Below are 21,633 nucleotides of genomic sequence, written 5' to 3'. Positions count from 1 at the left end.
ATATGTGTTCTAATGCTGTCAAAAAAATTTATAGTGATTCAATCATGAAAAATATGTGTTCTAAGGCTGTCAAAAAAATTTCAATGTGTCGTAGTCATGAATATATTTATTATAAGATAGTCAAAAAAAATTTATACTGAGGTATACACGTGTTCTAATTGTAGGGATTTAATCTTACATATATATGTTCTAAGGCTATCAAAAAAAAATTATATTGATTCAAACATGCATATATTTGTTCTAATGCAGTAAAAAAAAAATTATAGTGATTCAATCTGTCATATAGGTGTTCTAAGGTTGTCAAAAAAAATTTATAGCCATTTAATCATGCATATTTATGTTCTAAGGCAATCAAAAAAAATTCATTGTGATTCAATCTTGCATATATGTGTTCTAAGGTTGTCAACAAAAAATCATTATGATTCACTAAACCATATACGTGTTCTAAGGGTTTTAAAAAAAATCATAGTGATTCAATCATGTATATATGTCTTCTAAGGCTCTAAAAAAAAAATCAATCTTATTAAATCCTGGATATGTGTGTTTTAAGGCTGTCAAAAAACTTTCATAGTGATTCAATCATGCATGTATGTGTTCTTAGGCTGTCAAAATTTTTTTATGGTGATTCAATCATGCATATATGTGTTCTAAGGTTGTCAAAAAAAGTTCATAGTGATTCAATCAAGCATATATATGTTATAAGTCTATCCAAAAATTTTCAATCATTGATAAATGTGTTCTAAGGCTTTCAAAAAAACTATATAGTGATTCAATCATTTGTATATGTGTTCTAAGGCTGTCAAAAATGTTTGATAGTGATTCAATCATGCATATATGTGTTTTGAGGTAATCAAAAGAATTTTCTAGTGATTCAATCATGCATATATTTGTTCTAATGTTGTCAAAAAAAATTTATAGTGATACAATCATGATTATAAATGTTCTAAGCTTGTCAAAAAAAAACATAGTGATTCAATCAGAGATATATGTGTTCTTAGGCTATCAAAAAAAATTTATAGTGATTCAATAATGCATTTATGTGTTCTAAGGTTATCAAAAAAAAATTACAGTGATTCAATAATGCATATATGTATTCTAATGCATTCAAAAAAGTTTCATGCTGATTCAATCATGCATATATGTGTTCTAAGGTTGTCAAAAAAAATTCATTGTGATCCAATCATGCATATATGTGTTCTAAGGCTGTCCAAAAAATTTCATAGTGACTCAATCTTGCATATATGTGTTCTAAGGTTGTCAAAAAAAAATTATGGTGACTCAATCATGTATATATGTGTTCTAATGCTGTCAAAAAAAAATTATAGTGATTCAATCATGCATATATGTGTTCTAAGGCTGTCCAAAAAAAAAATATAGTGATTCAATGTTGCACATATGTGTTCTAAGGCTGTCAAAAATATTTTGTAGTGATTCAATCTTACATATATGTGTTTTAAGGTTGTCAAAAAATATTCTTAGTGATTCAATCTTTACATATATGTGCTCTATGGTTATCAAAAAAATTTCATAGTGATTCTATCATTCATATATGTGTTCTAAGGATGTCAAAAAAATTTCATAGTGATTCAATCATTGCATATATGTGTTCTAAGGTTGTCAAAAAATTTTGTAGAGATTCAATCATAGATATATGTGTTCTAAGGCTGTCAAAAAAAATTTATAGTGATTCAATGTTGTATATGTGTGTTCTAAGGCTGTCAAAATACTTTGTAGTGATTCAATCTTCCAGACATGTGTTGTACGACTGTCCAAAAAAAATTCATAATGATTCAATCAAGCATATATGTATTCTATGGTTGTTACAAAAAACTCATAGTAATTCAATCATGCATTTATGTGTTCTAAGGCTGTCAAAAAATTTCATAGTGATTCAATCAAGCATATATGTGTTCTAAGGTTGTCAAAAAATTTCTATAGTGATTCAATCATTCCTACATGTGTTCTAATCTTGTCAAAAAAAATTTATAGTGATTCAATCATGCATATATATTTTCTAAGGCATTCAAAAAAAATTCATAGTGATTCAATCATGCATATATGTGTTAAGCTGTCAAAAAAATTTCAATTTTGCATATATGTATTCTAAGGCTCTCAAAAAAAATTATTAGTGATTCATTCTTGGATATATATGTTCTAAGGCTGTCAAAAAAAAAAATCAGAGTGATTTAATCATGCATATATGTATTCTAAGCCTGTCAAAAAAAATTTATAGTGATTCAATCATGCATATATGTTTTCTAAGGTTGTCAAAAAAATTTAATACTGATTCAATCATGCAAATATATGTTATAAGGCAATCCAAAATTTTTCAATCATTAATATATGTGTTTTAAGACAGTCAAAAAAAAAATCATAGTGATTCAATCATGCATATATGTGGTCTAAAGCTGTCAAAATATACTCATAGTGAGTCAATTTTGCATATATGTGTTCTGAGGCTGTCAAAAAAAATTTATAATGATTCAATCATGCATATATGCGTTCTGAGGTTGTCAAAAAAAAATTCTATTCATTCAATCTTGCATAGATTTGTTCTAATGCTGTAAAAAAAAAATCATAGTGATACGATCATGCATATATGTGATTTAAGTTTGTCAAAAAAATTTACAATGATTCAATCATAAATATATGTGCTCTCAGTTTGCAAAAAAAAAATTATTGTGATTGAATCTTGCATATATGTGTTCTAACGTTGTCAAGAAAAAATTTACAGTGATTCAGTGTTGCATATTTGTGTTCTAATGCTATCCAAAAAATTTCATGGTGATTCAATCATGCATATATGAGTTCTAAGGTTGTCAAAAAAAAATTATATTTATTTAATCATGCATATATGTCTTCTAAGGCTGTCAAAAAAAATCATTGTGATTCAATAATGCATATATGTGTTCTAAGGCTATCAAAAAAATTTCATTATGATTCAATCTTGCATATATGTGTTCTAATTTTGTCAAAAGAATTTCACAATTATTCAATCATGTTTATTTGTGTTGTATGGCTGTGAAAAAAATTTATGGTGATTCAATCATGCATATATGTGTTCTAAGGCTATCAAAAAAAATTATGGTGATTCATTCATGCATATATGTTTCCTAAGGTTGTCCAAAAAAATTAATAGGGATACAATCATGCATATATGCATTTTAAGGTTGTCAAAAAAAATTTATAGTGATTCAATCATTCATATATGTGTTCTAAGGCTGTCAAAAAAATTTCACTATGACTCAATCATGCATATACGTGTTTTAAAGTTGTCATAAAAAAATCTTAGTGATTCAATCATGCACATATGTATCCTAAGGTTGTTGTAAAAATTACATAGTGAATCTATCAATCATATATGTGTTCTAAGGCCATCAAAAAAAATTTATAGCGATTCAATCTCGCATATATGTGTACTAAGGTTGTCAAAAAATTTTTATAGTGATTCAATCATACATAAATGTGTTCTAATGCTGTCAAAAAAATGTATAGTGATTTAATCATGCTTATATGTGTTCTAAGGCAGTCAAAAAAATTTCAATGTGTTTTAGTCATGCATATATTTATTCTAAGGTTGTCAAAACAAATTTATACTGATGTATACACATGTTCTAATCCTGTTAAAAAATTTTATGGGGATTCAATCCTGGATATATATGTTCTAAGGCAGTCAAAAAATATTCATAGTGATTCAATCATGTACATATGTGTTCTAAGGCTGTAAAAAAAAAATCAAATTGATTCAAACATGCATATATATGTTCTAATGCGGTCAAAAAAAATTTATAGAGATTCAATCTGGCATATATGTGTTCTAAGGTTGTCAAAAAAAATTTACAGTCATTTAATCATGCATATTTATGTTCTAAGGCTGTCAAAAAAATTCATTTTGATTCAATCTTGCATATATGTGTTCTAAGGTTGTCAAAAAAAATTCATGATGATTTGCTCAAGCATATACGTGTTTTAAGGCTTTTAAAAAAATTCAACGTGATTCAAACATGTATATAAGTGTTCTAAGGCTGTGAAAAAAATTTCAATCTAGCATATATGTAATCTAAGGCTCTCAAAAAAATTCCATAATGATTAAATCCTGGATATATGTGTTTTAATGCTGTTAAAAAAATTTCATAGTGATTCAATCATGCATGTGCGTGTTCTTAGGCTGTCAAAAATTTTTTATGGTGATTTAATCATGCATATATGTGTTCTAAGGTTGTAAAAAAAAAATCATAGTAATTCAATCATGCATATATATGTTATAAGTCCATCCAAAAAAATTTCAATCATCTATATATGTGTTCTAAGGCTTTCAAAATTTTTTTACAGTGATTCAATAATTTACATGTGTTCTAAGGCTGTCAAAAATGTTTCACAGTGATTCAAACATGCATATATTTGTTCTAATGCTATCAATAAAATTTCATAGTGATACAATCATGCTTATATATGTTTTAAGGTTGTCAAAAAAAAATCATAGTGATTTAATCAGGGATATAAGTGTTCTTAGGCTATAAAAAAAATTTATAGTGACTCAATAATGCATATACGTGTTTCAAGGTTTTAAAAAAAAAATTATAGTGATTAAATCATGCATATATGTGTTCTAATGCTGTCTAAAAAGTTTTATGTTGATTCAATCATTCATATATCTAATCTAAGGTTGTAAAAAAAAATTCATTGTGATCCAATCATGCATATGTGTTCTATGGTTGTCCAAAAAATTTCATAGTGATTCAATCTTGCATATATGTGTTCTGAGGTTGTCAAAAAACTTTATGGTGATTCAATCATGTGTATATGTGTTTAATGTTGTCAAAAAAATTTATAGTGATTCAATCATGAATTTATGTGTTGTAAGGCTGTGAAAAAAATTTATAGTTATTCAATGTTGCATATACGTGTTCTAAGGTTGTCAAAAATATTTCGTAGTGTTTCAATCTTGCATATATTTGCTTTAAGGTTGTCAAAAAATATTCTTAGTGATTCAATCTTTACATATATGTGTTCTAAGGTTATCAAAGAAATTTCATAGTGATTCAATCATTCATCTATGTGTTCTAAGGCTGTCAAAAATAATTCATAGTGATTCAATCTTTGCATATATGTGTTCTAAGGTTGTCAAAAAAAATTTATAGTGATTTAATCATGGATATATGTGTTCTAAGGCTGGCAAAAAAAATTTATAGCGATTCAATGTTTTATATATGTGTTCTAAGGCTGTCAAAATTATTTTGTAGTGATTTAATGTTCCACACATGTGTTGTACGGCTCTCCAAAAAAATTTCATAATGATTCAATCAAACATATATGTATTCTATGGTTGTTACAAAAAAATTGTAGTAATTCAATCATGCATATATGTGTTCTAAAGCTGTCAAAAAATTTCATAGTGATTCAATCAAGCATATATGTATTGTAAGGTTGTCAAAAAATTTCTATAGTGATTCAATCATTCCTACTTGTGCTCTAATGCTGTCAAAAAAAAATTGTAGTGATTCAATCATGCATATATATTTTCTAAGGCTGTCAAAAAAAATTCATAGTGATTCAATCATGCATATATGTGTTCTAAGGCTATCAAAAAAAATTCAATTTTGCATATATGTATTCTAAGGCTCTGAAAAAAAATTCATAGTGATTCATTCTTGCATATATATGTTCTAAGGTTGTCAAAAAAAATTCATAGTGATTCAATCATGCATATGTGTATTCTAAGCCTGTCAAAAAAAATTATGTTGATTCAATCATGCATATATGTGTTCTAAGGTTGTCAAAAAAAATTCATACTATTCAATCATGCATACATGTGTTATAAAGCAATCCAAAAATTTTCTATCACGCATATATGTGTTCTAAGGCTGTAAAAAAAAATCACAGTGATTCAATCTTGCATATATGTGGTCTAAAGCTTTCAAAAAAAAATCACAGTGATTCAATCTTGCATATATGTGTTTTGAGGTTGTCAAAATAAATTATAGTGATTCAGTCTTGCGTATTTGTGTTCTAATGTTGTCCAAAAAATTCATGGTGATTCAATCATGCATATATGTGTTCTATGGTTGTCAAAAGAATTTCATAGTGATTCAATCATGCATATATGTGTTCTAAGGCTGTCCAAAAAGTTCCATAGTGACTAAATCTTGCATATATATGTTCTATGGTTGTCAAAAAAATTTATGGTGATTCAATCATGCATATATGTGTTCTAATGCTGTCAAATAAAAATTATAGTGATATAATCATGCATATATGTGATCTAAGGTTGTCAAAAAAAAATTATTGTGATTCAATCAAGCATATATGTGTTCTAATGCTGTCAAAAAGAAATTATAGTGATACAATCATGCATATATGTGTTCTAAGGCTTTTAAAAAAAAATAGTCATTCAATCATGCAGATACGTGTTCTAAGGCCATAAAAAAAAATCATATTGACTCAATCATGCATATATGTATTCTAACATTGTCAATAAAATCTCATAGTGATTAAATCATGCATATATACGTTTTAAGGTTGTCAAAAAAAATCATAGTGATTCTATCATGCATATATGTGTTCTAAGGTTGTTAAAAAAATTTATAGTGATTCAATGTTGTATACATGTGTTCTAAGGCTGTCAAAAATATTTCATACTGATTCAGTCATGCATATATGTGTTCTAAGGTTGTAAAAAAAAAATCATAGTGATTCAATCATGCATAATGTGTTCTAAGCCTGTCCAAAAAAATTCATTGTGATTCAATCATGCATATATGTGTTCAAAGTCTGTCCAAAAACTTTCATAGTGGTTTAAGCTTGCATATATGTGTTCTAAGCTTGTCAAAAAAAAATTATAGTGATTTAATCACGCATATATGTGTTCTAATGCTGTCAAAAAGAAATTATAGTGATTGAATCATTCATATATGTGTTCTAATGCTGTAAAAAAAATTCATAGTGATTCAATCATGCGTATATGTGTTCTAAGGCTGTCAAAAAAATTTCTTTGTGATTCAGTCTTGCATATATGTGTTCCAAGTTTATCAAAAAAAAATTATAGTGATTCAATCATGCATGTATGTCTTCTAATGTTGTCAAAAAAAATTTATAGTGATTCAATCACGCATATGTTTGTTCTAAGGCAGTCAAACAAATTTCATAGTGACTCAATCATAAATTTATGTGTTCTAAGGCTATCAAAAAAAATTTATAGCGCTTCAATCAAGAATATATATGTTCTAAGGATGTCAAAATAAATTCATTCTGATTAAATTATGCATATATATGTTGTAACATTTTTAAAAAAAAATCATAGTGATTCAATCATGCATCTATGTGTTTTATGGCTGTAAAAAAAAAATCATAGTGATTTAATCATGCAAATATATGTTCTAAGGATGCCAAAAAGCTTTATAGTGACTCTATCGTACATATATGTATTAAGGCTGTCAAAAAAATTTTATAGTGATTCAATCATGCACATATGTATTCTAATGCAGTCAAAAAATTTTCATAGAGATTCAATCATGCATATATGTGTTCTAAGGCAGTAAAAAAAAATTCATAGTGACTCAATCATGCATATATGTGTTCTAAGGCTGTCAAAAAATTTTCATAGTGATTCAATCATGCATATATGTGTTATAGGGCTCTCAAAAAAATTTTATTGTGATTCAATCATGAATATATGTGTTCTAAGGCTGTTAAAAAAAATTCATGGTGATTCACTCATGCATATATGTGTTCTAAGAATATCAAAAAAAAAATCATGGTGACTCGATCATGCATATATATGTTTTAAGGCTATCAAAAAATTTCATAGTGACTCAATCATGCATATATGTGTTCTAAGGCTATAAATCAAATTTATTCTGATTCAATCATGCACATATGTGTTCTAACAATGTCAAAAAAAAATCATAGTGATTTAATCATGCATATATATGTTCTAAGGATATAAAAAATCTTTACAGTGATTCTTTCGTGCTTATAGGAGTTCAAAGGCAGGCAAAAAAATTTAATAGTGATTCAATCATGCATATATGTGTTCTAAGGCTGTAAAAAAAAATCATAGTGACTCAATCATGCATATATGTGTTCTAAGGCTGTCAAAAAAAATTTATAGTTATTCAATCATGCATACATGTGTTCTAATGTTGTCAAAAAAATTTCATAGTGATTCATTCTTGCATATGTGTGTTTTAAGGCTGTCAAAAAGATTTCATAGTGATTCAATCCTGCAGGCATGTGTTTTAAGGTTGTCAAAAACAAATTATAGTGATTCAAATATGCATATATATTTTCTAATGCTATAAAAAAAAATTCAATTGTGCATATCTATGTTCTAAGGCTGTCAAAAAAAATTTGATCATATATGTGCTCTAAGGCTGTCAAAGAAATTCATAGTCATTTGATCATGCATATATCTGTTCTAAGGCTGTCAAAAAAAATTCTTTGTGATTCAATCATGCATATATGTGTTCTAAGGCTGTTAAAAAAAATCATTATGATTCAATAATGCCTATATGTATTCTAAGTTTGTCAAAAAAATTCTTAGAGATTCAATCAAGCATATATGTGTTCTAAGGCTATAAAAGAAATCATAGTGATTCAATCATGCATATATGTGATTTAAGGCAGTAAAAAAAAATTATGGGGATTCAATCATGCAAATATGTGTCCTAAGATTGTCAAAAAAAATCATAGTGATTTAAACATGCATATATGTGTTCTAAGGCTGTAAAAAAAAATTTAATCTTGCATATATTTGTTCTAAGGCGGTTAAAAAAAATTTATAGTGATTCAATCTTGAATATATGTGTTCTAAGGCCGTTAAAAAAAATTCACTATGATTCAATCATGCATATATGTGTTCGAAGGCTGTAAAAAAAATTAAAGTGATTCAATCTTTCATATATGTGTTCTAAGGTTGTCAAAAAAAAGTTATAGTGATTCAATCATTCATATATATGATCTAACATTGTAAAAAAAATCATAGTGATTCAATCATGCATATATAGGTTCTAAGCCTGTCTAAAAAAATTCATAGTCTTTAAAGCATGCTTATATGTGTTCAAAGGGTGTAAAAAAAAATCATAATGATTAAATCCTGCAGATATGTTTTCTAAGTCTGTCAAAAACAATTTATAGAGACTCAATCTTGTATATATGTCTTCTAATGCTGTCAAAAAAATTCATAGTGATTCTATCATGCATATTTGTGTTCTAAGGCTGTAAAAAAAAATTCATAGTGATTCAATCTTGCTTATATATGTTCTAAGGCTATCAAAAATATTTCATAGTGATTAAGGTTGTCAAAAATATTTTATAATGTTTCAATCATGCATATATGTGTTCTAATGTTGTCAAAAAAAATTCATATTGATTCAATCATGCATATATGTGTTCTAAGGCTGTCAAAAAATTTTCATAGTGATTCAATCTAGATTATATATGTTCTAAGACTGTCAAAAATAGTTTATACTGATTCAGTCATGCATATATGTGTTCTAAGGCTGTAAAAAAAATTCAATGATTCAATTATGCACATATGTGTTTTAAGGTTGTCAAAAAAATTCATAGTGATTCCATATTGCTTATATGTGTTCTAAGGCTGTAAAAACAAATTTATACTGATTCAATCTTCCTTATGTAGGTTCTAAGGCTGTCAAAAATATTTCATAGTGATTCAATCATGCATATATGTGTTCTAAGAATGAAAAAAAAAAATTTATAGTGATTCAATCATGCATACATGTGTTCTAATGTTGTAAAAAAAAATTCATAATGATTTAATCATGCATATACGTGTTCTAAGGCTGTCAAAAAAAATTGATACTGTTTCAATCTTGCTTATATGTGTTCTAAGGTTGTCTAAAATATTTCACAGTGATTCAATCATGCATATATGTTTTCTAAGGGTGTAAAAAAAAATCATAATGATTCAATCATAAGGCTGTAAAAAAAAATTCATAATGATTTAATCCTGCAGATTTGTGTTCTAAGGTTGTCAAAATTAATTTATAGTGATTCAATCATGTATGTATGTGTTTCAATGCTGTCAAAAAAAATTACATAGTGATTCAATCATGCATGTATGTGTTCTAAGGTTGTCAACAAAATTTCAGAGGGATTCAATCTTGCTTATATGTGTTCTGGGGCTGTCAAAAATATTCTAAAGTGAATCTATCATGCATATATGTGTTCTAAGGCTATAAAAAATATCATAATGATTCAATCCTGGATATATGGGTTCTAATGTTGTCAAAAAAAATTATAGTGATTCAATCATGCATATATGTGTTCTAATGCTATCAAAAAAAATGTATAGTGATTTAATCATGCATATATGTGTTCTAAGGCTGTAAAAAAAAAATCCATAGTGATTCAATCTTCCTTATATGTGTTCTAAGGCTGTCAAAAATATTTCATAGGTGTTCAATCATGCATATATGTGTTCTAAGGCTGTAAAAAAATATCATAATGCATCAATCCTGCAGATATGAGTTCTATGGTTGTCAAAAAAAACTTATAGTGATTCAATCATGCATATATGAGTTCTAATGCTGTCAACAAAATTTCATAGTGATTCAATCATGCTTATATGTGTTCACAGGCTGTCAAAAAAAATTAATAGTGATTCAATCTTGCTTATAAATGTTATAAGGCCGTCAAAAATAGTTCATACTAACTCAATCACGCATATATGTGTTCTAAGGCTGTAAAAAAAATTATAGTGATTCAATCATAGATATATGTTTTCTAAGGTAGTAAAAAAAATTTGATAGTGATTCAAACATGCATATATGTGTTCTATGGCTGAAAAAAGTAATTCATAATGACTCAATCTACAGCTATTTGTTCTAAGGTTGCCAAAAAAATTTATAGTCAGTCAATCATGCATATGTGCTCCAAGTCTGTGAAAAAAATTGTTTTATGATTCAATCATGCATATATTTTTTTCAAGTTTGTCAAAAAAAAAATCATAGTGATTCAATCATTCATATATGTGTTCTAATGCTGTCAAAACAAAATCTTAGTGATTTAATCATGTGTATATTTGTTCTAAGGCTGTCAAAAAAATCTCATACTTGCATATATGTATTCTAAGGTTCTCAAAAAAAATTCATAGCGAAATCAATCTTGCGTATATGTGTTCTAAGGCTGACAAAAAAAGTTATGGTGAATCAACCATGCATATATGTGTCCTAAGGTTGTTAAAAAAAATTCATAGTTATTCAATCACGCATAAATGTGTTCTAAGGCTGTCAAAAAAAAATTCAATCATGCATATATGTGTTATAAGGTTGTCAAACAAATTTCATAGTGATTCAATCATGCGTATGTGTTCTTAGGATGTCAAAAAAAATTCACTATGATTGAATCATGCATATATGTGTTCAAAGGCTCTAAAAAAAAATTCATAGTGATTCAATCTTGCATATATGTGTCTAAGACTATCAAAATAAATTCATAGTGATTCAACCATGCATATATGTGTTCTAAGGCAGTCAAAAAAATTTCATTCTAATTCATTCATGCATATATGTGTTCAAACATTATAAAAAAAATCATTGTGATTCAACAATGAATATATGTGTTCTAAGGGTGTCAAAAAAATTTCACTGTGATTCTATTGTCCACGTAGGTGTTCTAAGGCTGAAAAAAAAATGTTATAGTGACTCAATCACGCATATATGTGTTCTAAGGCTGTCAAAAAAATTTCATAGTGATTCCATCGTGCATATATGTGTTATAAGGCTGTCAAAAAAAATTATACTGATTCAATCATGCATATATGTGTTCTAAGGTTGTAAAAAAAAATTATAGTGATGTAATCAAGCATATTTATGTTTTAATGCAACCAAAAAAAATTATAGAGATTTAATATTGCATATTTGTACTCTAACATTGTCAAAAAAAATTAATAGTGATTCAATCATGCATATATGAAGTCTAAGGTTGTCAAAAAAATTATTAGTGATTCAATCATGCATATAAATGTTCTCAGGTTGTTAAAAAAAATTGTAGTGATTCAATTCTGCATATATGTGTTCTATGGTTATCAAAAAAAAATTACAGTAATTCAATCATGCATATATGTGTTCTAAGGCTGTCAAATTTTTTTTTACTAATTTAATCATGCATATATGTGTTTTAAGGAAGTAAAAAAAATTATAGTAATTCAATCATGCATATATGTATTCAAATGCTGTCAATAAAATTTTATACTGATTCAATCATGCATATTTGTGTTCTAATGTTGTCAAAAAAATTTCATAGAGATTAAATCATGCATACAATCATTCATATATATGTACTAAGGTTGTCAAAAAAAATCATTGTGATTCAATCATAAATATATGTGTTCTAAGGTTGTAAAAAAAAATTCACAATGATTCAATCATCCATATCTGCATTCTAAGGTTGTCAAAAAAAAATTATAGTGATTCAATCAGGAATATATGTGCTATAAGGTTGTCAAAAAAATTTTATAGTGACTCAATCATGCATAAATGTGTTCTAAGGCTATCAAAAATATTTCATAGTGATTTAATCAAGCATATATATGTTCTAAGGTTGTCAAAAACATTTTATAGTCATTTAATTATACATATATGTATTCTAAGGTTGTCAAAAAAAAAATCATTGTGATTCAATCATAAATATATGTGTTCTAAGGTTGTCAAAAAAAATTCACAGTGATTCAATCATGCATATATGCATTCTATGGTTGTCAAAAAAAAATCATAGTGATTCAATCTTGCATATATGTGTTCTAAGGCTGTCAAAAAAAAATCAATTTTGCATATATGTATTCAAAGGCTCTCAAAAAAATTTCATAGTGATTCATTCTTGCATATATATGTTCTAAGGCTGTGAAAAAAGTTTCATAGTGATTTAATCATGCATATATGTATTCTAAGGTTGTCATAAATATATGGGTTCTCAGTTTGCCAAACAAAAAAATTATTGTGATTGAATCATGCATATATGTTTTCTAAGGTTGTTAAAAAAAAAATTAAGTGATTCAGTCTTGCATATTTGTGTTCTAATATGTCCAAAAAAACTCATGGTGATTCAATCATGCATATATGTGTTTTAAGGTAGTCAAAAGAATTTCATAGTGATTCAATCAAGCATATATGTGTTTTAAGGCTATCCAAAAAATTTCACAGTGTTTCAATCTTGCATATATGTATTCTAAGGTTGTCAAAAAAATTTTATGCTGATTCAATCATGCATATATGTGTTCCAATGCTGTAAAAAAAAAATTTATAGTGATACAATCATGCATACATGTGTTCTAAGGCTGTCAATAAATTTTCAATTTTGCATATATGTATTCTAAGGCTCTAAAAAAAAAATTATAGTGATTCATTCTTGCATATATATGTTCTAAGGCTGTCAAAAAGAATCATAGTGATTCAATCATGCATATATGTATTCTAAGCCTGTCAAAAAAAATTTATGGAGATTCAATAATCATGCATATATGTTTTCTAAGGTTGTCAAAAAATTTTCATATTGATTCAATTATGCATATATGTGTTATAAGGCAATCCAAAAATTTTCTATCATGCATATATGTGTTCTAAGGTTGTCAAAAAAAAATTTACAGTGATTGAATCATGCATATATGTGGTTTAAACTTGTCAAAGAAAATTCACAGTGATTTATTCATGCATATATGTGGTCTAAAGTTGTCAAAAAATTAACAGTGATTCAATCTTGCATATATGTGTTCTGAAGCTGTCAAAAAAATTTATAATGATTCAATCATACATATATGTGCTCTAATGCTGTCAAAAAAATTTCATAGTTATACTATCAAGCATATATATGTTCTAAGGTTGTCAAAAAAAATTTATAATGATTCAATCTTAAATATATGTGTTCTGGGTTCGCCAAAAAAAAATTATTGTGATTGAATCATGCATATATGTGTTCTAAGGTTGTCAAAAAAAATTTATAGTGATTCAGTCTTGCATATTTGTGTTCTAATGCTGTCCAAAAAATTTCATGGTGATTCAATCATGCATATACGTGTTCTAAGGTTGTCAAAAAAATTTCCTAGTGATTCAATCAAGCATATATGTGTTCTAGGGCTGTCCAACAAATTTCATAGTGATTCAATCTTGCATATGTGTGTTCTAAGGTTGTCAAAAATAATTTATGGTGATTCAATCATGCATTTATGTGTTCTAATCCTCTCAAAAAAAAATGTCATTCAATCATGCATATGCGTGTTCTAAGGCCGTAAAAAAAATTTGTATTGACTCAATCATGCATATATATGTTCTAAGGTTGTCAAAAAAAAAATCATAGTGATTCAATCATGCATATATGTGTTCTAGGGCTGTCAAAAAAAAATTATAGTGATTCAATCTTTGCATATATATGTTCTAAGCTTGTAAAAAAAAATTATAGTAATTAAATAATGCATATATGTGTTCTAAGGCTGTCAAACAAAATTGATAGTGATTCAATGTTGCATATATGTGTTCAGAGGCTGTCAAAAATATTTCATAGTGATTCAATCATGCATATATGTGTTCTAAGGATGTCCAAAAAAAATTTATAATGATTCAATCAAGCATATTTGAATTATATGGTTGTTAAAAAAAATCATAATAATTCAATTATGCATATATGTGTTATAAGGCCGTCAAAAACATTTATAGTGATTTAATGGTGCATATATGTGTTTAAGCTTATCAAAAAAATATCATAATGATTCAATCATGCATATTTGCATTTTAAGGCTATCAAAAAAAAAATTATAATGATTATATCATGCATATATGTGTTCTAAGGATCTAAAAAAAAATCATAGTGATTCAATCATGCACATATGCGTACTATGGTTGTCAAAAAAAAATTAAAGTCATTCAATCATTCATACATGTGTTCTAATGCTGTCAAAAAAACATTATTCTGATTAAATCATGCATCTATGTGTTGTAAGTTTGTGAGAAAAAAATCATAGTGATTCAATCGTGCATATATGTGTTCTAATGCTGTAAAAAAAAATCATAGTGACTCAATCATGAATATATGTGTTCTAAGGCTGTCAAGAAAACTTCAATCTTACATATATGTATTATAAGGCTCTCAAAAGTTTTTTATAGTGATTCAATATTGCATGTATGTGTTCTAAGGTTATCAAAAAAAAATCTAAGTGATTCAATCATGGATATATGTGTTCTAAGGTTGTCAAACAAATTTCATAGTGATTCAGTCATGCATATATGTGTTCTAATGCTGTCCAAAAAAAATTTGAGTGATTCAATCTAGCATATATGTGTTCTCAATCAAGCATAAATGTGATCTAAGTCTGTAAAAAAAAATTCACAGTGATTCAATCTTGCGTATATGTGTGCTAAGGTTGCCAAAAAAAAATTATAGTGATTCAATCATGCATACATGTGTTCTAGTTCTGTCAAAAACAAAATTATAGTGATTCAATCATGCATATATGTGTCCTAAGGCTGTAAAAAAAAAATCATACTGATTGAATCATACATATAAGAGTTCTAAGGGTGTCAAAAAAAATTAATAGTGACTCAATCATGCGTAAATTTGTTCTAATGTTGTCAAAAAAATTCATGGTAATTCAACCATGCATATATGTGTTCTAAGTTGTAAAAAAAAATTCTTAGTAATTCAATCACGCATATATGGGTTCTATGGATGTCAAAAAAAAATTATAGTGATTCAATCAATGCATATAAGTGTTTTAAGACTGTCAAAAAGATTTTGGTTTAATCTTTTATATAAGTGTTCTATGGCAAAAAAAAAATTTTATGGTGATTCAATCATGTTAATATGTGTTCTAATGCTGTAAAAAAAATTATAATGATTCAATCATGCGTATATGTGTTCTAAGGCTTTCCAAAAAAATTTAGTCATTCAATCATGCATATGTGAGTTCTAAGGCTGTAAAAAAAAATTCAAACTGACTTAATCATTAACATATGTGTTCGAACATTGTCGAAAAAATTTCATAGTGATTCAATCATACATATATGTGTTCTAAGGCTGTAAAAAAAAAATCATTATGATTAAATCATGCATATATGTGTTCTATGTTTGTGAAAAAAAATTCATAGTGACTCAATCATGCATATATATGTTCTAAGGCTGTCAAAAAAATTCATAGTGAATCAATCATGCATATATGTGTTCTCAGGCTTTCATGAAAATTTTAATCTTACATATATGTATTCTAAGGCTCTCAAAAAAAATTCATAGTGATTCAATATTGCAGGTATGTGTTCTAAGGTTATCAAAAAAAACTCTAAGTGATTCAATCATAAATATATGAGTTGTAAGGTTGTCAAACAAATTTCATAGTGATTCAATCATGCATATATGTGTTCTAATGCTGTCCAAAAAATTTCAGAGTAATTCAATCAAGCATATATGTGTTCTCAGTCAAGCATATATGTGTTCTCAGTCTATAAAAAAAAAATCACAGTGATTCAATCTTGCATATATGTGTGCTAAGGTTGTCAAAAAAATTTTATAGTGATACAATCATGCATATATGTGTTTTAGTTCTTTCAAAAAAAAAATTATAGAGATTTAATCATACATATATGTGTTCTAAGGCTGTAAAAAAAATTTAATAGTGACTCAATCATGCATATATTTGTTATAATGTTGTCAAAAAAAATTCATAGTGAATCAATCATGCATATATGTGCTCTAAGGTTGTCAAAACAATTTCTTAGTGATTCAATCACCCATATATGTGTTCTAAGGCTCTCAAAAAAAATTTATAGTGATTCAATCAATGCATATAAGTGTTCTAAGATTGTCAAAAGAAATTTCATAGTGATTAAATCTTGCATATATGTCTTCAAAGGTTGTCAAAAAAATTTATAGTAATTCAATCATGCATATATGTGTTCTACTGCTGTCAAAAAAATTTTTATAGGGATTCAATCCTGCATATATGTGTTCTAAGGCTGTCAAAAAACATTTTATAGAGACACAATCATGCATATATGTGTTCTAAGGCTATACAAAAAACTCATATTGATTAAATCATGCATATATGTGTTCTAAGTTTGTGAAAAAAAAATTATAGTGATTCAATCATGCATATATGCGTTCTAAGGCTGTGAAAAAAAATTCATAGTGACTCAATCATGCATATATGTGTATTAAGGTTGTCAATAAAATTTCAATCTTACATATATGTATTCTAAGACTCTCAAAAAATATTCACAGTGATTTAATGATGCATATATGTGTTCTAAGGCTATAAAAAAAAATTCAATCTTGCATATATATCCTAAGGTTCTAAAAAAAAAATCATAATTATTCAATCTTGCATATATGTGTTCTATGGCTGTCAAAAAAAATTCGTAGTGATTCAATCACGAATATATGTATTTGGTGATGCAATCATGCATATATGTGTTCTAAGTTTGTCAAAAAAAAATTGTAGTGATTCAATCGTGTGTATATGTGTTATAAGGCTATCTTAAAATTTTCAATCATTTATATCTGTGTTCTAAGACTGTCAAACAACTTTCAATGTAATTCAATCATGCATATCTGTGTTCTGAGGTTGTTAAAAAAATTTCTAGTGATTCAATCATGCATATATTTGTTCTAGTGCTGTAAAAAAAAAGCATAGTCATTCAATCATGCACATATTGTTCTTAGGCTGTCAAAAAAAAATTATAGTGATTCAATCATGCATATATGTCTTCTAAGGTTGTCACAAAAATTTTATAGTGATTCAATCATGCATATGTGTTGTAATGCTGTCAAAAAATTTTCATGGTGATTCAATCATGCATATATGTGTTCTAAGGTTGTCAAAAAAAAATCATAGTGATTCAATCATGCATATATGTGTTCTAGGGCTGTCCAAAAATTTTTATAGTGATTCAATCTTGAATATATGTGTTATGAGGTTTTCAAAAAATTTGTATGGAGATTAAATCTTGCACATATGTGCTCTATAGCTCTCAAAAAAAAATTGTAGTTAAAGCTCTCAAAAAAAAAATGTGTAGTGATTCAATCATGCATATATGTGTTCTATGGCTTTGAAAAAAAGTTCATAGTCATTCAATCATGCATATGTGTGTTCTAAAGCGGTAAAAAAAAATTGATAGTGACTCAATCATGCATATAAGTGTTCAAACATTGTAAAAAAAAAATCATAGTTTTTGAATCATGCATTTATGTGTTGTAAGTTTGTCAAAAAAATTTCATAGTGATTCAATTCTGCATATATGTGTTCTAAGGGTGTCAAAAAAATTCACAGTGATTCAATATTTCAAATATGTGTTCTTAGGTTGTCAAAACAATTTTATAGTCATTCAATTATGCATATATGTATTCTAAGGCAGTCAAAAAAAAAATTATAGTGATTCAAAGTTACATAAATCTTCTAAGGCACCCAAAAATATTTCATAGTGATTCAATCTTACATATATGTGTTCTAAGGATGTAAAAAAAAAATTTGTAATGATTTAATCATGCATATGTGTATTCTATGGTTGTTAAAAAAAATCATAGTCATTCAATCATGCATATTTGTGTTCTAAGGCTGTCAAAAAAATTTTATTGTGATTTAATCATGCATATATGTGTCTAAGGTTGTAAAAAAAATTTCATAGTGATTCAATCATGCATATATGTGTTCTAAGGCTTTGAAAAAAATTCATAGTGATTCAATCACGCATATATGTGTTCTAAGGCTGTAAAAAAAAATTCATTATGATTCAATCATGCATATATGTGTTCTAATGCATTCAAAAAAATTTCATAGTGATTCAATCATGCATATATATGTTCTACAACTGTCAAAAAAAATTCAAACTTGCATATACGTATTCTAAGGCTCTCAAAAAATTGTCATGGTTATTCAATCTTGCATATATGTGTTTGAATCATCCATATATATGTTCTAATGCGGTCAAAAAAATGTTGTAGTGATTCAATCATGCATATATGTGTTCTAAGGTTGTCAAAAAAAATTATATTCATTTAATCATGCATATATGTCTTCTAAGGCTGTCAAAAAAAATCATTGTGATTCAATAATGCATATATATGTTCTAACGTTGTCAAAAAAAAATCATTATGATTCAATCATGCATATATGTGTTCTAATTTTGTCAATAGAATTTCATAATGATTGAATCATGTTTTTTTGTGTTGTATGGCTGTCAAAAAAATTTATGGTGATTCAATCATGCATATATGTGTTCTAAGGCTGTCAAAAAAAATTATGGTGATTCAATCATGCATATATGTTTCCTAAGGTTGTCCAAAAATTTTAATAGGGATTCAATCATGCATATATGCATTCTAAGGTTGTAAAAAAAAATTTATAGTGATTCAATCATTCATATATGTGTTCTAAGGCTGTCAAAATTTTTTGACTATGACTCAATCATGCATATATGTGTTTTAAAGTTGTCATAAAAAAATCATAGTGATTCAATCATGCACATATGTATTCTAAGGTTGTCGAACAAATTACATAGTGAATCAATCAAGCATATATGTGTTCTAAGGCCATCAAAAAAAAATTATAGTGATTCAATCTTGCATATATGTGTTCTAAGGTTGTCAAAAAAAATTATAGTGATTCAATCATACATATATGTGTTCTAATACTGTCAAACAAATTTATAGTGATTCAGTCATGAATATATGTGTTCTAAGGCTGTCAAAAAAATTTCAATGTTTCTTAGTCATGCATATATTTATTCTAAGGTTGTCAAAAAAAATTTATACTGATGTATACACGTGTTGTAATCCTGTTAAAAAAATTTGTGGGGATTCAATCCAGCATATATATGTTCTAAGGTAGTCAAAAAACATTCATAGTGATTCAATCATGTATATATGTGTTATAAGGCTGTAAGAAAAAAATCATATTGATTCAAACATGCATATATGTCCTAATGCGGTCAAAAAAAAATTATATTGATTCAATCTCGCATATATGTGTTCTAAGGTTGTCAAAAAAAATTTACAGTCATTTAATCATACATATTTATGTTCTAAGGTTGTCAAACAAATTTTATTGTGATTCAATATTGCATATATGTATTTTAAGGTTGTCAAAAAAAATTCATTATGATTCGCTCAAGCATATACGTGTTCTAAGGCTTTTATAAAAATTCAAAGTGATTCAAACGTGTATATATGTGTTCTAAGGCTGTCACAAAAATTTCAATCTTGCATATATGTAATCTAAGGCTCTAAAAAAAAATCCATAGTGATTAAATCATCGATATATGTGTTTGAAGGCTGTTAAAAAATTTGCATTGTGATTCAATCATGCATGTATGTGTTCTTAGGCTGTCAAAATTTTTTTATGGTGATTCAATCATGCATATGTGTGTTCTAAGGTTGTCAAAAAAAATCATAGTGATTCAATCATCTATAAATATGTTATAAGTGCATCCAAAAAATTTCAATCATCTATATATGTGTTCTAAGGCTTTCAAAAAAATTTTACAGTGATTCAATCATTTACATATGTGTTCTAAGGCTGTCAAAAATGTTTCATAGTGATTCAAACATGCATATATTTGTTCTAATGTTGTCAACAAAATTTCATAGTGATACAATCATGCTTATATATGTTTTACGGTTGTAAAAAAAAAATCATAGTGATTCAATCAGGGATATATGTGTTCTTAGGATATCAAAAAAAACTTATACTGACTCAATAATGCATATATGTGTTCTAAGGTTATCAAAAAAAATTTACAGTGATTCAATCTCGCATATATGTGTTCTAATGTTGTCAAAAAGTTTTATGTTGATTCAATCATGCATATATGTGTTCTAAGGTTGTCAAAAAAATGTCATTGTGATCCAATCAAGCATATATGTGTTCTAAGGTTGTCCAAAAACATTCATAGTGATTCAATCTTGCATATATGTGTTCTGAGGTTGTCAAAAACATTTATGGTGATTCAATCATGTGTATATGTGTTCTAATGTTGTCAAAAAAAATTTATAGTGATTCAATCATGCATATATGTGTTCTAAGGCTGTGAAAAAAAATTATAGTTATTCAATGTTGCATATATGTGTTCTAAGTCTGTCAAAATTATTCCGTAGTGATTCAATCTTGCATATATGTTCTTTAAGGTTGTCAAAAAATATTCTTAGTGATTCAATCTTTACATATATGTGTTCTAAGGTTATCAAAAAAAATTCATAGTGATTCAATCATTCATCTATGTGTTCTAAGGCTGTCAAAAAAAAATCATAGTGATTCAATCTTTACATATATGTGTTCTAAGGTTGTCAAAAAAAATTCTAGTGATTCAATCATTCATCTATGTGTTCTAAGGTTATCAAAAATATTTTGTAGTGATTCAATCTTCCACCCATGTGTTGTACGGCTGTCCAAAAAAAAATCATAATGATTTAATCAAGCATATATGTATTCCATGGTTACAAAAAATTCATAGTAATTCAATCATGCATATATGTGTTCTAAGGCTGTCAAAAAAATCCATAGTGATTCAATCAAGCATATATGTGTTCTAAGTTTGTCAAAAAAATTCTATAGTGATTCAATAATTCCTAAATGTGTTCTAATGCTGTCAAAAAAAAATTGTAGTGATTCAATCATGCATATATATTTTCTAAGGC

This window comes from Nuphar pumila, chromosome 4, assembly GCF_984573655.1.
Source record: "Nuphar pumila chromosome 4, dmNupPumi1.hap1.1, whole genome shotgun sequence".
NCBI classification, from domain to species: Eukaryota; Viridiplantae; Streptophyta; class Magnoliopsida; order Nymphaeales; family Nymphaeaceae; genus Nuphar; species Nuphar pumila.
The sequence above is the reverse complement of the archived record's forward strand: the minus strand, read 5'-3'. Positions refer to the sequence as shown.